Here is a 19430-nt window from a genome sequence, read left to right as displayed (position 1 = left end):
AGTGTGGCTCCCCCACCCCCCACCCCAAGTATGAAGCCAGGAGCAGTGAGGAATGAAGTGGCTTATATTTGGGGGGGTTCGTTTTTTTCTTTCCCCCCCCCTCCAATTTTAAAGATGCAGCTTATATTCAGGTGTGGCTTATATTCAGGCCAATACGGTATATAAAACACTGGCATTGTTCCCCTATGAGTGTCAACAGCAATGACACGCTGAAATGAAATGCAAGCATAAAAAAATAAATAAAGAGCCACCTTGCCAAATATGTAAAGCCAGATAACAACAAACACATTTCCATTTACATCTGTGTTATACGGGTACATTTGCCTGATTGACTGCAGTTCTTAGTTGAAAGTACACTTAGCCACAAACACAGGGTTAAATCTGCATGATATGGGAAAGAAGGCAAGGATTGTGAGCAAGGATGTATGACCAACACTTACTTTGCACACTGATATGTCTTTTCCAGCATGAATACTAATCCTATTTGGGGGGGGGGGTCACAGGGACCACAACAGAGCAGTTCCCTTTAGCCAGGCACATAGACTTGTGTGCCACACACCCTGCAGAATTTCCCTTTTCCTTCTCCTTTTTTCTAAACTAAAAAGACCCAAATGTGGTAACCTTTCTTTACAGCACAGTTTATCCAACCCCCTTAATCAATCCAATTGACAGTATCCTTTTTTAGATGAGGTAACCAGAACACTACACAGTCACCCAAGCATGATGTATCCATATGTTTGTATACAGTAATGGCATTATGATAATGACAGCATCATTTCCTGTTCCTTTCCTAATCATGCCTGACGAGATTTGCCTTTTTACAGCAACTGCACACTACTCAACATGGAGCTAGCTAGAAGTCCTTTTGGCTAAATAGAAGCCCTCAGATGCAGCTGAGACATCATCTTTGCTCAGACAAGTGTCTTTAGGGAAGAGGAACCTTAATCTAATGAATAGAATTCAAGTATTGCCACCCAACTTTCATTGTATTATCACTATTGTTATGTACAGGTAGGATTTATTAACTTCCTCAGTAATTTGTCCATCAAAACAGCTAGGAATAGGACAGATAAATCCAAGCTGTCAATTAATAAACCAGATAATTTTTTCCCTTTTTTAGAGACGGGACAGTGTACTGTTTTTTTTAGAAGTGTGAAGATAAAAGGCCCTGCCATCATTAAGGGTTCATTGCTGCTGATTATGTTAATAGCAGAAAATAACCCCAAGCTCTTGGTGGTGCATTAAAAATCATAATTAAATTTTGGAATCAAGGAGGAGGGTGTTAAACATTAATCTGCTGCAATTTTTCACCACCAAAAATGAGCTTTGAAGGAATCCACATGAAAATACTGCAGACTGCATTCAACATAATGCTATGTAAATGTTGCATCCGTGCAATAATTTCTACTTGCTCTCCTCCTCCAGCACAACCACAAATGTGTTCTAGGGGCTCCGACCCACCCACCCATTATTATGACAAACTGCTGCGAATAAAGGTCTACACCAGGCATCCCCAAACTTCGGCCCTCCAGATGTTTTGGACTACAATTCCCATCTTCCTTGACCACTGGTCCTGTTAGCTAGGGATCATGGGAGTTGAAGGCCAAAACATCTGGAGGGCCACAGTTTGGGGATGCCTGGTCTACACTTACACTCTGCAACTTTCTTGTCCTTTCTTTGTTTCACGTACTTTGTTGGGCATCCTAGAGATTTTGGAGGAGGAGCCATGGGCATGAATAAAACAACAGTGAGGCTGAGGGTCTCGGTTACAACCTTCCCAGGTGCTTTAAACTAAAGCGGGGAGAGCAATTGGTTGATCTGGCCCCAAACCAGGCTAGCTTCTGTACCACAGATCCAGACAGACAGCTTTCACTGAATAAGGTAGTGCAGCAGGAACGCAGAACCCCTTACATCACGGGTGTCAAACACAAGGCCCGGGGGCCAAATCCGGCCCGCCAGACCTCGTCATGTGGCCCGCCGAGCGCCCCAGCCAGCGGGACCCAGCAGCGGGACCTTGCTGCTGAAGCGCCGCGCCGACAAAGCGCCGACAAACAGCTGGGGCCGGGGGGGTTAGAAAGGCGGCCAGAGCAGCGCTGTGTGGAGCGCCCCGAGCCACAGCAGGAGAAGGAGGAGGCAGCTTGCCGGGTCAGCGCCCGGCAGCGCCGCACGGAGAGTCCCGAGCCTCTGCGACGCAGCAGTGCTCTGTAGCACTTTGAATCCTCCTCCTCCTGCCACGGCTCGGCGCCTGGAAACGGCTGCTGCTGAAGCACAGACAAAGCACCCAGCAGCGCCGTGTGGAGGAGGAGGAGGAGGATTCAAAGTGCTACAGAGCACTGCTGCGTCCCAGAGGCTCGGGACTCTCCGCACGGCGCTGCCGGGCACCGACCCGGCAAGCCACCTCCTCCTCTTGCCTCACCTCCTCCTCCTCCTGCTGCGGCTCAGCCTCATGAACGTGAGCTCAGCAGCAGCTCAGCCTCACGAATGTGCAACTCTGAGGCTTTACGCACTTCTCCTAAAACGGACACCTGCTGCCTCACGCTGCACGGGAAATGCTTTTTGCCCCTGGGTCCCTTCGCGCTCTTTTCTGGCGCTGAATCAAGGCAGCGACCCCCCCTTCCCTTTCTTTCTTCCTCTCTCTCGTTCTTATTCTTTCTTTCCCTCTCCTTCCTTCCTTCTTCATCTCTGTCTTCTCTCCCTCTTTCTTTTTATTTCCTTCTTTATTCCTTCTTTCCTACTCTTCTTTCTCTCACCTCTTTCCTTCCTCTCTCCCTCCTGCTCCCTCTTTTCTTTCTTCCTTCCTTCCTTCCTTTCTTCCTTCCGTCCTTCCCATCTTTCTTCCTTTCCCTCATTCTTATTCTTTATTTCCCTCTACTTCCTTCTTTCTCCCTTTCCGTCTTCTCTCCCTCTTTCTTTTTCTTTCCTTCTTTATTCCCTTCCTTATTTCCTACTCTTCTTTCTCTCCCCTCTTTCCTTCCTTCCTCTCTCCCTCCCACTCCCTCTTTTCTTCCTTCCTTCCTTCCTCCCTCTCCCTCTCCCTCTCCCTCTCCCTCTCCCTCTCCCTCTCCCTCTCCCTCTCCTCAGAAACATAGGATGCTGCTTTATACTTCTGGCCCTTAAACCCTGGAACCAGGAGAGCAGCTCCAGTGAGTCAACCTCAGCCAGTCCCTTTGGTGAAGGGTGGTGGCTCACTGGCAGAACATCTGTCCTGCATGCAGAAGGACCCCAGCATCTCCAGGTACTAGTAGCTCTGCAAAGGTCCTGCATGAAACCCTAGCGAGCCTCCACCACCCAGTGCAGTTACCAAAAATCATTTTTCAATAAATTGTACAATAATTGTACATTTGAATATCTACTTGCCATTATTCTGACTATGTTTCTGCTTTCAGAGCTAGTTATTACTTACATTATTACAAAAAACAGTAATAATTGAATGCAGTGACAATAATTTATGATAATAAAGAGTGGACACATAGTCCTACAGATACAACCGGCCCTTTGAGGGTGACCAAACTGCTGATGCGGCCCCCGATGAATTTGAGTTTGACACCCCTGCCTTACATGCTGTGCTGCAGGAATGTTTGAATGACATCTGGAGAGGTTTTCAAAAAGGACACAGCACCAAGGGAGATTTTTATGCTCTTGCTTTAGCATGCTGCCATTGGTTTTGCTGTTGCCTGGCTGCAGGTGTAAAGAAATAAAGAAGCCATAATCACCCAATGATGTTCCCAGGGCAGAGAAAGAAAAATCAATACAAACTTCCTCAGTACCATACTGAGTAGTGTGGAGAATCATGTGCTGGGAGCCATCAGAAGCTGTAATGCCAGCATCGCTTATTACCAAGTAATAAGGCAGCCAACGACTGAATGCGGATATTCTGACAGCTATTCATTGTTTACTCTTTCCGTTCGCCCCATAATCAAACACACACACACACAGGGGTGAGCCTACAGGCTTCATTGTGAGAGACTAACATTGCTGGTGGTTGTTTTCACTTAACACACAATACTACTGGACAGCAAATCCTTTCAGAGGAAAGCCAGGTTAGGCAGCTTCCCTTGGAAAACACTTACGGTATTCTTTTATCTCACAGTGCCAGAGCAATTTCCCAGGGTTTCTGTTTAGCACAAAGCATTATTATTTTTGTCCTCCAACAGCTCTTACCCAAGCAATAGGGCAGGCATTCCCAAACTGCAGCCCTCCAGATGTTTTGGCCTACAACTCCCATGATCCCTAGCTAACAGGACCAGTGGTCGGGGAAGATGGGAATTGTAGTCCAAAACATCTGGAGCGCCGAAGTTTGAGGGTGCCTGCAATAGGGCAAGTAAGGTTTCTTATCACACTTGTTTACACAAACAGAAAAAACCTCAGGTTGTGGCAAAAATCACGAGCTTGCTATTGCTATGCTGAATATGCAGCCTTCTAACACATACAGGTAATCCCAGGGTGTTTTTAACAGCACAACACTTTCTTTCTAGTCGCCACATTTTCCTGCATATTTTTAAAATGAAATTTGAAACAAAATGGCTTGGTTACTGTGGCGTTTGCCCATTCTTTTGGAAATGTCTGTACAGGGGGAGAGAAAGGGTTAATAGGTAGACCAATAGAAAAGCCCAGAGGTGGAGCCTAAAGGTAAAGGGACCCCTGACCATTAGGTCCAGTCCATAGCTGCCAAGTTTTCCCTTTTCTCGCGAGGAAGCCTATTCAGCATAAGGGAAAATCCCTGTAAAAAAGGGATAACTTGGCAGCTATGGTCCAGTCGCAGACGACTCTGAGGTTGCGGCGCTCATCTCGCTTTATTGGCCAAGGGAGCCGGCAGACAGCTTCCGGGTCATGTGGCCAACATGAGTCAGCCACTTCTGGCAAAACCAGAGCAGCGCACGGAAATGCCGTTTACCTTCCCGCCGGAGCAGTACCTATTTATCTACTTGCACTTTGATGTGCTTTCGAACTGCTAGGTGGGCAGGAGCTGGGACTGAACAACGGGAGCTCACCCCGTCGCAGGGATTCGAACCACCAACCTTCTGATCAGCAAGCCCAAGGCTCTGTGGTATAGACCACAGCGCCACCCGCATCCCTGCTTTTAAAAGCCTACCTGCTTTTAAAAGGCTTAGCCAGTTGGGAAGACAGTTGGAAACAGAGAGGCAGTTAGTTTGGTTGGTTTCTTGTGGGTGGGAGGCATAGGAGTCAGAGTGGGTTAGAGACAGAGGGGAGACAGAGAGAGTGAATCGGATTACAGTGTTTCCAAGTATTTAAAACTTGTTTGCGTCCACAATAAACTGGAATCTTTGTTAATACGTTGCAACCTGACTGAGTCTGAATATATTACCGGGGAAACCTGGTTGGTGGCAGTGGAAGAGAATAGACGTGGTGGTGTTGGAAGCCAAAAAATGGCTTATCTTCTGAGTTAGGCCAATCAAACTCAGAGACAAGGAGTTAGGAGTCCATTTTGTTTATTATTGCAAAGCAGTAGGATTACACTCGAATCTTTTCGCAAAACTGCAACCCCGCCCAACGTGGGGCAGAGGAATTTATAACATTTCAGACAAAGGATTTCAACTTTAACCAATCAAATACATCTTTACTTCATTTCATATTTCAATTTTAACCAATCATATAAATTATTACCTCATTTCATGTTTAACACGCATGCGCAATAGGCATTGCTAACTAAACGTTGATTCCCACCGTGACCTGTTACATTGTGACCTGTGTTACGTGTACCATGTAACAACTTATGTTCTAGCTTATGAATTGCATCTTTGTGATTGACGTATTAGATGACCTTCTATCCCAGTAGGGACGGCTTCTTGCTAAATCATCAGTTTCTTTAAAGCATCAGGTTACCATAACTCTTCTAATATAAGCATATTCCAAGATTTATAAGGATTTACATTATCACCTTAATTGTGGCCCTTTGGGTCACTGCTACAACCCCTTTGGGTCAGTCCTCCAGGATCTAATGAGGATGAGAGCATGGGTGAGTAGTTGTGGATTAGAGACTGGAGAAGTCAGTGTGCATGAATTAACCTGGTTTCCAGATGAGAGATGCAACGATGGAGAGCTATGTCTGTGGTGACAGCACGCATGCAGCCCACATATGCACATCCAGTGTGATTGGTGAACATTTTGTGATTGTACTATTCTATATTGTTTTGAAATTACTTTTGTCTTGTTTGGGGGTGGGGCTTTTTTATATTAATATGCTGTTCACTGCTTTGGGGGTATTTGGTCCAGAAGGTGGTACATTGATAAGCCATAACCTAACTAACATGTCCAAAAAGGAACTACTTCCAGTTCAAATTTGTCCCACTACAAAATGAATTAGTTCTAAGCTTAAAGACCCGAAGTGTCTAAATGATGATGATGATGATGATGATGATGATGAAAACATGTAAGAGAATGAACTTGAAGATGAACTGGAAATCACTCCAAGTTCTACCTTAAAGCCAACTTCATTCACGTTCAGTTCACCATCAATTATGGGAACTACCTTAGATATCTTTGAATTAAGGTGATTCTGTTAACCTCATTAAATGAGTTCATTCCCAGCAATGCTCAGTGTACATATATGTTCTTGCCCTTCCCATTCTGAGATTCGGCATAATAGAATATAAGAAATAATATTCAAATATTTTCAAAATGTAATCAATTAATCATGAATTTATTAACTGGATACAAGCCAGTTGATCAATCAACCAAAAAAATATATTGAGCCAATCCTATTAATAAAAATTTAGCCTTGCATTAATATTCAGTGTTTTCATTATTTTTTTGTTGCAGAGAAAATATATCTTCTTTAAGCTGCTGTCACAGAGTGGTAAACATGCTGCTTGGACCATCAGATATTGCTTTTACTGGATTCAGTGTAGCAGAATTGAAAACAGAAGATTAAGTCATAGCATCCCTCTGCTTTTCATTTCCCTTCATTCTCCCTGAGTTTCAAACATGGTTAGGAAAAAAAGGTACAACAAAAACCCCTCCTCCTCCTCTGCAAAGTTAAGGGACTACAAAAGTTAAGGGAGGGGGAAGTACAGTTGTACCTTGGGTTACAAACTTAATTCGTTCTGGAGGTCCATTCTTAACCTGAAACTGTTCTTAACCTGAAGTTCCACTTTAGCTAATGGGGCCTGCCGCTGTGCCGGCAGCACACGATTTCCATTCTCATCCTGGGGCAAAGTTCACAACCCTATTTCCGGGTTAGCGGAGTTTGTAACCCAAAGTGTTTGTAACCCAAGGCACCACTGTACAAGAATACAACTGCTTAAGCTCTGAAGTGTGTTCAGTTGTCAAATCAGGAATTATTTGTAGGTATTCTAACAAAACACCATGAATGTGTACTCTTATGAAAAACACGATTCCTATCATTCTTTATCAAAGTTCTAGACACAGCCTGATCACATGCATGATTGCTCAAAAACTAGCCCAGCTTTTGTTGAATGAGATTTACTTCAAAAGAAAACAGCTATGAGACTGCAGCTTCAGCTTTCAAGCATGTGATCTTGCCTGCTTACTATCCTTGCATGCACACAGTGCTGTGTACACATTAACAACTTTAAATACAGCCAAGTCATTCTTTTTCTCAATTTGCATAGAAACTGGCTTGAGAGAAAATGCGTCAAAATGCAGTATTTCATAAGAAATGACAGGATAGATTCAGGATAAATATGAATTATGGCTAATGGCTTGTGAACACCACTTCCCAAACCAGTGGGATGCAGAGCAGATGGGAGTGTGTGGATAGCCCAGAAAAAGCCAACACAGAAATCTGTTTCTTGTCAATAATAGACAGAAATACTTCTGCAGTGGCATGACGAAATCTAGGATTATGCTTCCAGTTTGAGTAAATGTTCTAGTTAGGTGCATAACACCATGTTTGAATTGTTAGAGCAATCAGTTAGTATTGCATTCTTGTTCAGGAGATATATTAATTTCAAAATGGGAAATTTGATGTGCATCGGTGATTTAAATTGGTCTCTTTTTTCCTCTTGGTGATTTAAGCAGCATTGATTTAAATCAAGTCACTCGAGCAAGCAGGCTTAGAAGGCCACAGGAAAAGCATACATATAGCCAGGAGATTTCCTGAAGCATATCACAAGAGTCAAAAGTGAATTATGGAAGGGAATAAAAGCCATAAAGCTACGCAGCGTAAAACCATAATTCTGCATCCAGAAGTAACTTCAGCCAGTTGCAAAATATTTTATTTCCCTTATGCCTCAGCCCCAGATGGTCACAACTGCCTATCAATCAACGGGGACACTCTTTTAGTACTTCACAAGCAACCTTTTTTGAGCCGAGCGGCATTAGATTGCATGCAGCTGAATCGCTTAGCAGAAGTTGCAGCCTCCATCTCAGGAAAACACCACATTTGAAGAAAAGGACAGGAGAATAAAATGCAATATATAAGTTGTAGTCCAAAGCAGGGATGTAGAGCATCTACATCTACCTTTGGATACTGGGTCGATAGAGCATGATTTCCTGCCCTCTGGCAGGAACTGCTGCCATCCCACCCCAGCTGTGACCAAGTTTCAGCCTCCAAGTTTCATGCTGGTTCCTGCACTGGAGGCTAAAGCTGGTCACCTACTTAGCTTTACAAAGGCAACTGCACAGTTCCACCGGCCATCTGTTGAAGCGAGTGCTTTAATGTAAAGGACAACTGCCGCTACAGAACACAAATGGACCTGACACCCACAGCAGTTCCTTTAAATTATTTTTCTGGCACAGCATGCCCATGCTCTGACCGAGTTGAACTATACATGAAGTTGAAGCCACTATAAATTACATGAAATCTCAGCTTCAAAAGTACTTTGGTACTCTGAATTTTTTATAACTGATCAGAGCAGTTAACCAAGGCAGCAGCAAGTGTTCTGGTACAAAACTCCTTGAGCAAATTGCTCTGTTCTCCATGACCAGTCGTGTTCCCCTAAAGCAAATCACGTTAAGGACAAACACAGCGCATTTATTACCACATCGCCATATCAGTCCCGGGCCTTGACCCACTTGAGAATGCAAGGAAGTTGGGGAAAGTTAGTGGAGAAATTGCAGGTTGCAAGGGTTGTAGCACCACCAACTTGGAAATGCGGCTGGAAAGGAGTTGAGAAAAGTGCAGGAGTTTGGTGGTGGGTTTCCCCAGATAGGGGAAAGAAATGTGAGATAACACAGTAAGCTGCCTTAGACTGAGTCAGACCATTGGTCCATCAAGGTCAGTAACGTCTAAAGCCAGCAGGAGTTACCAAGCTCTTTGCAAACATGGGAAATAGTTGTCCGCACCTGACACATACTGCAACCTATTATATTGACTACAGTACAATGCTTCTTACAAGCCCAATTTCAGCAGGGGAAGTGATGGACAGAAGGGACCTGCAGGGGCTATGTTGGTGACCCCGATCTACTCAGCAGCTCTCTAGAGTTTTAGACAGGAGTCTTCCACAGTCCTACCAGGAAATGCCAAAGTTTGAACCTGGGGTCTTTTGCATGCAATACAAGTGTTCTTCCACTGAGCTACAGGGGACCTGCAAAAAGGGAGGGGCACTCATGCTATCATGGACTGGCTGGATGCAGAGGAGTGGTGGGAGGCACTAGCTGGGGAACCCCCAGGAAGAAGGCTCAGAGCCTGGGGGTTGGTGGTGGGATGACAATGAGTGGTCAGAGGGAGCAGACTGGGAGGAGGAGGTGTCAGAAGCTGAAGAGGTTAACAGGGTTTAGTAAGCAGGAAGAAGATCACCACAATCCATGCCATAAAACCAAAGCAGAAGATATAATGATTCCATATTATCAGAGTGTTCTTAAAACCAGCCACATCTATAGCATCTCTGAAAGATGGGACACACACACACACACACACACACACACACACACACACACACTTGTTTTAATGGTTTTATAAACATACCTTGCTTTGGGACAGACAATTTAAATTGTATATACTTCATTATTTATACCTAAATAGAGAAAACGACATTTGTTTCAGGGTTATTCTTTTAAATGCAAAACATATTTTGCACTAAAATCTAATTACGGTATACTACTGGTCCCTAGTTAGTCCCTTTCAAATCTCTGATTCTTTGGAGTGGATATTCTACATGAGCAGGAACTGGATGAGGTGAGCTCTGAGTTCTCTTCCAACTCTGATTCTACGCTGTAACTTCCAGAAGTTTTCAAACAATTTGTGCAGCATGAACCCACGTAACTCAAGGACAGATGTATTTTCATCTCTGGCCCGTTTGCAAACCTCAAGGAGGCATTTAGGGGAAACTCAGGTGTGTCGTCTGCTATACAAACTGAGTGGATCATTTGTTGTGTGTGAAAATGACTTACTCCCTTGTCACCTCCTCAGAGTCATACAGCATCTCTGGGACTGGGCTACTTCATAGAGGCCAACAAGCTAAGTAAATCAGACAAGACCTGATAGACTGCCAAAGCTGAATGCAGAACAAGCCATTTCTTCGGAGGGCTGTATTGCACAGCCAAGCGCCAACTCTTTCCAAAAGGGAGGAACACACAATTGCAAACCTATCCGACGATGAAGAGTCCTTTTAATAAAAAAACTGTAAACTGCCTGCAGGAATATAATGCAGGAATTCACAGTTAGCAAGACGGTGTTTTGAAAATAAAGCCACTAAGGGGAGACAAATGAATCATGCTGATAGCGTATTGTGCTTTTATCACACTAACCTTGTCACAAAAAAGAAAAAAAGAGGTCTCATTTTTATATTATCCATATATGAAGGCTAATACAGCTGTACTAGTTAAGGCTTCCTATGTACAGAACAAGGCTCGCATTGACTCCCTTTTTAAAACAAAAACAAAATTCTTTATTTAGATTCTTTAAAATGTTACAGGAAAAAAATACAGAAAAATACAGGAAAAAATACAGAAAAATGAGAAATAATAGCAAAAACATATAAGAACAATAACAAAAACAATAGCGAAATTCATAAAATTTCGGTCAGATAACATTAACAAATAATATAAACATTAACAAATAGTAAGAGAGAAAAGAAAAAGAAGTATAAAAAGAAGTAGGAAATAAAGGTATTTCCTACTCTTACCTGAAGATGCCAAGAACTGAACCTGGGGCTCCCTGCATATTACTACTTATTCAGAGCAATGCCCCTTTGTATCAATTATTTTTAAACCAGAAATCAACAGGACTACCTGAAGTTCAGCATTTACCTTACTGACTTTTGGCCCACTTCATTAATATTATATATCAGGATTTTTCAACTGAAAGCATTACATGCCCCAATTCAAACATCAAAAGGCAGCTAAACAAGCCGTGCCAATGTTAATTCCGAATATTGAATCAAATAGATGAAGTGTATTGCACTGAGCATTATCCTGCCAAAGTTTTCTCTCAAACCTTGTTCATGGAACTGTAAGCTTTTGAACTTTCAAATTGCAGCACGGCAGATTATTTTAAATACCCGAAGCTTTAAAGTGTTTTAAATATATATTTAAAAAACATCGGCTCCAGTGGTGGCATAGACAGTATAAGAATGTCCTATGAGTGTCAGCATTTTCACAGCACCAGCCCTGGTTCCCCCCCTCCCCCGAACACTATTTCCACCTTCCTGAATATAGTATCCTCCGGAAGTTTGGGGCTACAACTTCCAAAACAGCTGTGAACAGGGATGATGGGAAGTGTAGCCCAAAACATCGGCGGGCACTATAATGAAGAAGGATGCACTGTTTCATGCCGTCATGTGGATGGAGTTCCTCTGGAAAATGAGGGAGCTTATATGAAACACATTGTCCCCACCTACACTTACCAGGAAGCCCTTCCAGCTCTCCTGTGACATTGTTGCTATGCTTTACATGGGTGCTTCCATAGCTCAAAGCACCTCTCCCAGTATGACCCTACCAGACCCTTCGGTCTTCATCTGAAGACCTTCTCCACCTGCCTCTCTGAGGGAGGTTCAGAGTAGTGACAAGGGAGATGGCCTTTTCAGTGGTGGCTCCCTGCTTGTGGAATGCTCTCCCTAGTGAGGTCTGCCTGGCACCATCATTAACCACCTTTCAGTGCCAAGTAAAAATGTATATGTTCTCCCCTGTGCATTTGACAGATGATAAATGTTCTGCTGTTTTGTGCTGCTAAAAACTTACTGTTCTGCCGAGTCTGTTTATGGGCCATTGTAATAATTGTGTTGTACTATTTTTTTGTTTTTATGCTTTACCTTTGACTCTTACATTTTTTTTGCTCAGTCAAATAAATTGAAGCATCACCATCAGTGGTCTCTAGACAATATGGCCGGAAAAACTGCCTCACATTCTCTAGCCTATTTCCATATTTCCAGGACTCCCTATTAATTAAAACAAATATTTTTAATTTAACATTTTAATTTATCAATACTAGTTTGCATAAGGATGAAAAATGCTTGATCCAAAGTAACATAGCCTGATTAGCACAACAGCAATTTAAATAAAAGTGGACACCCAGAACCCTCTGAAATAAAATAGATTTTTATAGACAGCTTAAATCCCACTTGCTAAATATATTGAACTGTTCACCCTACTGAACATATTCACTGCTTTGTTAGAAAAAGAATTGGAATGCATAGAGCCAGTTGAACAGAATTATGCAGATCGCTATAAAATTCAAATTGGTCTTTTTATGGAAATGGATACAAAACCCCTTTCATATTATATTTCTTCGGGCTGTTTATGGCACACCTGGGGACATGTTTTCATTATCTGACTGCCCTGGTCAGAAACTTACTAAACTGCCCATAAATCCATGCCCAATATTTATAATAACTGCTCATCTAATTCATATCTCAGATGGCGGGGTGCAGGCATTTTTAACACAAAACGACAACAAATAGAATTAGCTCGATCCAAAGTCCATAAACCATGTTGGTTGAAGCAAAATTCATTTTTAATCAGGTGTATCCAACAGAGAAACATAAATGAGAAATGTGTGTTCTTAACAAGCCTTCTGTTTTACTGGGAAAATCAGCCTGCCTGCCTGCCTGTGAAGAACAGGCTATATTAGAAAGAAGAAAGTAAGGTAAGGTATTTTTAATAATAATAAAAATGCTTGTAATAGCAGCTACCTGCGGCATCATTGGCACAATCTAAGGTACTAGTTCAACCAGAATCGGTCTAATTGGCTTGCAGCCCACATATGACATCTCCTTTGATCTGCCATTTATTTACTTATTACCTTTAAATCCCACCTTTCCTCCAATGAGCTCAGTGTTGAACACCCAACAGGGAGCTACAACAAGTCATGGCTCTCTGCTGTGTGTATCTCATGTTTACAACAGGGGTGGGCGACCTGTGGCCCTCGTACTAAATGTGGCATTTGGCCTATATTTATGCAATCAGTTCAGATGAGAAAGAGTGGTCTGTCCCTCTGCTGGCAGTTTGGCTGTTAGGGTGAAAGAGGAAGAGGGTGTGTTGGGGGAGAGAGAGATTGAGACAGAGAGAGGGAGGGAGAGTGGGGTAAGGGACCACCCTACCCACTTGCAGCTTTGGCCCAAACAAATATCAGTCTTGTCCAGAGCTGGAAAACCACAGCTCCCTGTGCTGAGTCCAAAGCTATGGCTTTGGAGACCTCCCTGGCAGTGCTATTTTTTCTAGAAAAAGAGGTGCCGGAATTCACTATGAATGCCTCCCTTGTTCTCTTACAATGGCAATGGCGCCCACCTGAGAGGTCTCAGAACTTAGCTCCGGCTGGGGAAAAAAGCCCTGCTCCCTGGGGACCTAATAGGGAAGCAAAAACTGTTGGAGTGTTAATGCTGTGAGCCCTTCCACCTGATGTTCAGCCTGTGTGTGTTTGCATGTATATAAAATTATATATCACAAAGACAACACAGTCTCCAGTTACCTTCATGCCATGGAAATCAAACCCAAGGCTTATGCTGGAACCCCTCAGTTTCTCATTGCTTGGAGACTGGGGTGCACATAGCAATATAATATGTGGAGTGCCGCCTGAAACACAGCAAACTGTTCTACATGTCACTCTGCACATTTGAATTGACTCCACATGTTGGTGGAGGTGAGAGAAGCACACACTCTTTTCTGTAGCTCCTTTCTATGTGCACAGGGAAATCTCGATTAAAAGTTTTTTAATGCTACACTTGAATCATTCATACCGGCTGGTCTCCAAAAGCAGTTTGTCAGGCCAACCCTATCTGAGAGTGGAAAGCAATCTGAATAATGATAAATGAATGGGTGACAGCAATAAGCTAGGCAAATTCATTTATAGCCTCATAAGTGAGAATAATTTAATTTTTTTTCCTGGAAAATTAGCATGTGGTGCTGGAGAAGAAATCAAATTGAATTTCTCCTCAGCTGTAGAGCAACAGCTTATATTTAGGAGTGCATGCATTTGGGTAAATTATTATGTAATCACATGAAAGTATCTATTTTCTTTACTGTTCAGGGTAGGCATATAATTTCATCTTAGATATTAAACTCTTCAGTGGCAAAGAAGTCTTCGCTCCAGTTAAAGATGTCATTACATGCACTGTAAAGTGAGAACAAAAAGCCGATTTATTCCACCAGATGAAATAGCTTCCTTTACTAACCTTGAGAAAATCTTTAGCAGGAATCAGCTTGCTGACTTGATAATATTGCCTAGAAGCCTCAATTTTTAGCCCTCCCTTCCTTTGTTAAGTCCATAGGTTCTGCATCATTTCTATGATGGTATTTTTAATTTGTTGTATGAGGCCTCTTAGGTGGCTCTGCATTTAATCAGGAACATGGGATATAAGTACTTTAAAGAGCTCAGTCTCACATTGAGGTTCCCTTTCCCTGGTCTTGACCTCCAAAGCCTTGAATGGTTTGTGGCCAGGTTGCTTTAAGGGCCAGATTCACACATACAAATTTACCCAGGTGCTGAGATCAGCTAGGAAGGCTCTGCTCATAGACCAACCTGTAAGATTAGATTGGCAGGCACAGGAAACAGGACTTTTTTTTAAAGGTGGCCCATACTTGTGTGAACTCCCAGCTGTTGAGCATATTGCCCCCCAAATGAAGACCTTCCAACAGGCCTTGAAGAAGCAATTATTTCAAGTTGCTTGCTCTTAAAGGTTTTACAGCGCTGCTTGTTTGAGATTCTTTTCAAGCATTTCAGCTGATTTTAATAGTATACTGCTGTTTTTAAAGGGTTGCTTTATGGTAATTGTGATACGGTGATTTCATGAATTTGTTTTACATCAGCCAGTTTTGTGAGGTCTTGGTCACAAAAGCAGCCTAAAAATATTTAAGGGGGTGGGGAGGAAACACCCTCCGCTCCCTACAGTGGGGAGCACTATGCTTCCACAGAGAAGATGCTCATCGCCAGCTTGCAGGTCAGTAGTCTATTGGCAAAGGTCAAGCACTCTGCTCCAGCCATTGCTCTCAGCCCTTTTGCTTTGCAAATGTGTGGAGCAGAACAAGCTGCCAGCATGCATAGCACCAAGGGGGAAGGGATATATTTACTCACCGTCACCACCGTCAAACAAGTCAACAGATAAAGGTCTTCTCAGCATAGAGCTGCAGCATTTAGGCATATTTCTCTTGCTCTTTTGCTGCAAGGGCTCAGTCCAGGCCATAGCTGTCAACTTTTCCCTTTTTTTAAGGGAAATTCCCTTATTCCGAATAGGATTCCTCACAAGAAAAGGGAAAAGTTGACAGCTATGGTCCAGGCACCCAAGTGGGAATCTTGCAGCCAGCCCGCTAGCAGGCCAGACTTCTTTGAGGTGGTTGCACAGAGCTGGCTTCCCAAGCATTTTATAACCAACAGCTAATCCATTCCCTGTTCTGCGGTAAGGTTCCACGAATGCTGCCGATGCAATTCTGTAGGTGGAAAAGTGGATCATGACAGGTGCAGCTTTTTGTTTAAAGGTGAAAAGAGCTACAGCCAACCTGCCCCCCCCTCACACACACACACACACATTTTCAGCACAGTTATTTATGCTACGGGGTCCTGTCCTCTTTTGCTTTTCTGGCCACCATGGCTGACCATGTGTGGGAAACCGCCATGGGAATAAAGGCCATGGATCATTTTTGCCATGGTGCACATGTACTCTAACACCCACCACTGGATTGCATATTTTACGCTTTCCCTGTTCTAGTCCCAGAGGAACAAAATGCCAAGTGGCATAATATGCATTTGTCTTACTAATTTGAAGCAAAGCAATTGAGGTAGAAGGGGAGAGAGAAGGCAGGATTTTCTGATCACACAGTTGGGGGGGGTGTTATACATACAGAAAACTCTGTGGGGGAGGGGGTTATCGATGCTATTCTTGACTGGAAGATGTTCCAGAGACTTTAATTGAATTGCATATTTGCTTATGCATGCATTTGCTTGATCACTATATTAGTCACAGTTGCTTTAGGGTTCATGCTCACAAGAAGAAGCCAGAAAATCAATGTGCACCATTAAAATAAACTAAAGGTACCTTCCCTCACAGAGCAATCATGTCAAATTTCACTCAATTAATGCTCCCCATACTGAATTTAACGTATTGCCAAGCCCCTTGGTTAACTACCTCTGTAATGAAAGTCTCCATGGAAAAATGGCTTAAGTGCTCAAAAGTAATGAGAGGAGAGAATGGCCAGTGTGAGAGATGTGCAATATTTCCTTTCCTAGCAAATCTCTGTTGAATAATTCAGCATAAGATTCATGCTCTCCCTCTTTCTCATATAATTTACTGCATATAACCTGCATATATTTCAACTTCTCACTACTTACTTATACATATGCATACATTTACAAGCTATACCTGGAAGGAAGAGATTAGTATGACCTAGTCAAAGTGCTTTATCATACCTGCACAATTATTCACTGCCATATAGTTAATTGATCAGTAAACTTGTTTTACAAGCTCCGTTCCCCTGCCCTACTATTAGAAGTTGCAGTAAAACAAAAAGTGGGCAACCTCCAGCCCACCAGATTCTGTTGAACTTCAACCCACCAGCCCCAGTCAGCCTGGCCAGGAACAAGGGAGTTTTTAATCTTTAACATTTTATTATGTTTTTATATGTCTAGGAAGCTGCCCACTGTGGCTGGGGCAACCAGATGGGCAGAGTATAAATAATGAAATTATTCTTATTCTTATTAGTTGTTTGTTTGTTTGTTAAATTTGTATACAGCTCTTTGTCTGAAGATCTCAGATCAGTTCACAGCATAAAAATACAAAATAGAAACACAAACTACATGAAAAAACAGAACAGAACAATAACACACACACACACACAACCTCCAACAAACACATATAAAAGGACATAGCATGTTAATCAGTCAAAGGCCTGGTCGAAGAACATTTTTGTCTGGCGCCTATACATTATACATGTAGATGTATAATGAAGGTGCCAGGCAAACCTCCTTGGGGAGAGCATTCCACAAATGGGGGGAGGCACAGAAAAGGCCCCTTCTCGTGATGCTGCCCTCTGGACCTCTTGTAGAGGAGGCACACAAAGAAGGGCCTCAGATGAAGATCTCAGGTTCCTGGTTGGTTCATATGGGGAGTGGTGGTCCTTGAGCTATTACATTCCTGAGCTGTTTGAGGCTTTAAATGCCAAAACCAGCACTTTGAGTTACAGGCCAGCAACATATGGACAATCACAGTTTCTTCAGCCATCCAGTACAAGGTACATAGAGGAAATAATTTCATTGCGTGTTGCCCAAGTAGGCAAACTTCTCTGGCCAGGTGATGGGTGCAAAAAATGCATATACTAAGGGAAAGTGTGCACATAAATACATGTACTAGTTAAAATTACATACAAAAATTGCTTTGCAAACATGTGCATAGTAGGAAACATTTGCACAAAAAAGCTTGATGAATTTTTCACAGGAAGTTTTGTTTAATACAAAAAAAGTGCACAGTGATGTGGAGAAGCGAAGAACTGAATTTAAGATGGGGGAAATGAGCAACTGAGAGAAGTAAAAATTGACATATTTACCCATCCCTACTTTTAAGTTATAAACATTCTGGAATTAGTGGCAAGATTCAAGAAGTGTAGCCTGACGATCACATGTTGGGGAAAGCACTGCATTCGGAGAAGCGAGTACTTTTCCTAATATAAACCTAGGAGCCATCATGATTATTATTCAAACTGTGAAGACCTTGTCATTTTTCACATGAATTTGAAGCTGCAAGTTATCATTAGAACGGCAAGGTTTGCCATTGGTGGCAGGAAGTACAGAGAGTATAATCGCAAGCATGGTGCTTAATTCTCGGGTTCCTACCAGGATGGTCACCGACATCCTGCTGAGAGTCTAAAAAGAAGGTCAAGATAGGTAATATTTCTTCCTCCTCTTGCCTCTTCTCTCGAGGCGAAAGCCTTGCTGTCTGCTTTTCATCAGCCGTATCTGAAAAGTCCTGTGAGAGCAATCGTAAAATTTGTAACATCCCAACTGTGCCTGGACAGCATTGCTCACAGCATTTAATTCTCTGGATAAACTGTGACTTTGTCATGACACTGCAGTAACTTGGTTTCCACGCAGCCTGCTAAAACCCTGCACAAGCATTATGCTTTGAGAGACATCACACTCTGGACAAATCTGCAGATCTATCGCACTTAGCTAGATAAAATAAGTTGTCCTGACAGTCAACAAGATTTTGGGAATGAAAAATAGATTGCAGACACTGCTGGGCCCAGGCAACAACATATATCTTAAAATAAGCTTATGATGCTGAGATTCCAAAGGTCACCTGGGAAGTTTAAAAGAAGCTACAAACCAAGGAGATTCAGGCCAAACTAGAGAGAACTGCTTAGAGGGGAGTGGGATTCTTCCACCATTCTTATTCGTCCCCAATGGCTTCAATTCAGAAAATTGGGAAGGAGAGCCTACTCACATATACATTCCATGCCGACACACCACATATGGACAGTGCAGATGGAGGAGGCATAGATACCAGGGGGCAAGTCTGTCAGTCCAGTATTTCTCAAACTTGGGTCCCCAGATGTTGTTGGACTGCAACTCCCATCATTCCTAGCTACCCTGACCAGTGGTCAGGGATCATGGGAGTTGTTGTCCAACAACATCTTAGAGACCCAAGTTTGAGAAAGGTTGCTCTAGCCTCTATGTAGTATTATTTATTAAATTTGTATACCGCCCTTCATCCATGAGTCTCAGGGCAGTTCATAACATAAAATGCATATGGTGGATGTGCTGAAGGATTACTTGTGAACTGCTGTAGAACATGGCAGATCCCCCAAATGAACTGTATGGGCCTCAGCATGAAAACTGAGCCACACTTTCAGGAATCAGGAAGTGCAAGGGACAGCATCCAGCATACAAGGGGATATATTCAAGATGTACATAACTTGAGTGGTGAGCCCGTGATAGATCCATCTACACACATACCTGGTTTTGGTCAATCAATTTAATAAATAATAATTAATAAATATTAACCAACACCACCCCTCCCAATTGCAGCAAAATAAGGCATGTATTTGCTTTTGTTTATAAAAACAAAAAAGGTGCAGAACAAAAG

The sequence above is a fragment of the Zootoca vivipara genome, chromosome 8 (genome assembly GCF_965207765.1).
Source record: "Zootoca vivipara chromosome 8, rZooViv2.hap1.1, whole genome shotgun sequence".
In the NCBI taxonomy this organism is placed as follows: Eukaryota; Metazoa; Chordata; class Lepidosauria; order Squamata; family Lacertidae; genus Zootoca; species Zootoca vivipara.
This window is presented reverse-complemented; position numbering follows the sequence as displayed.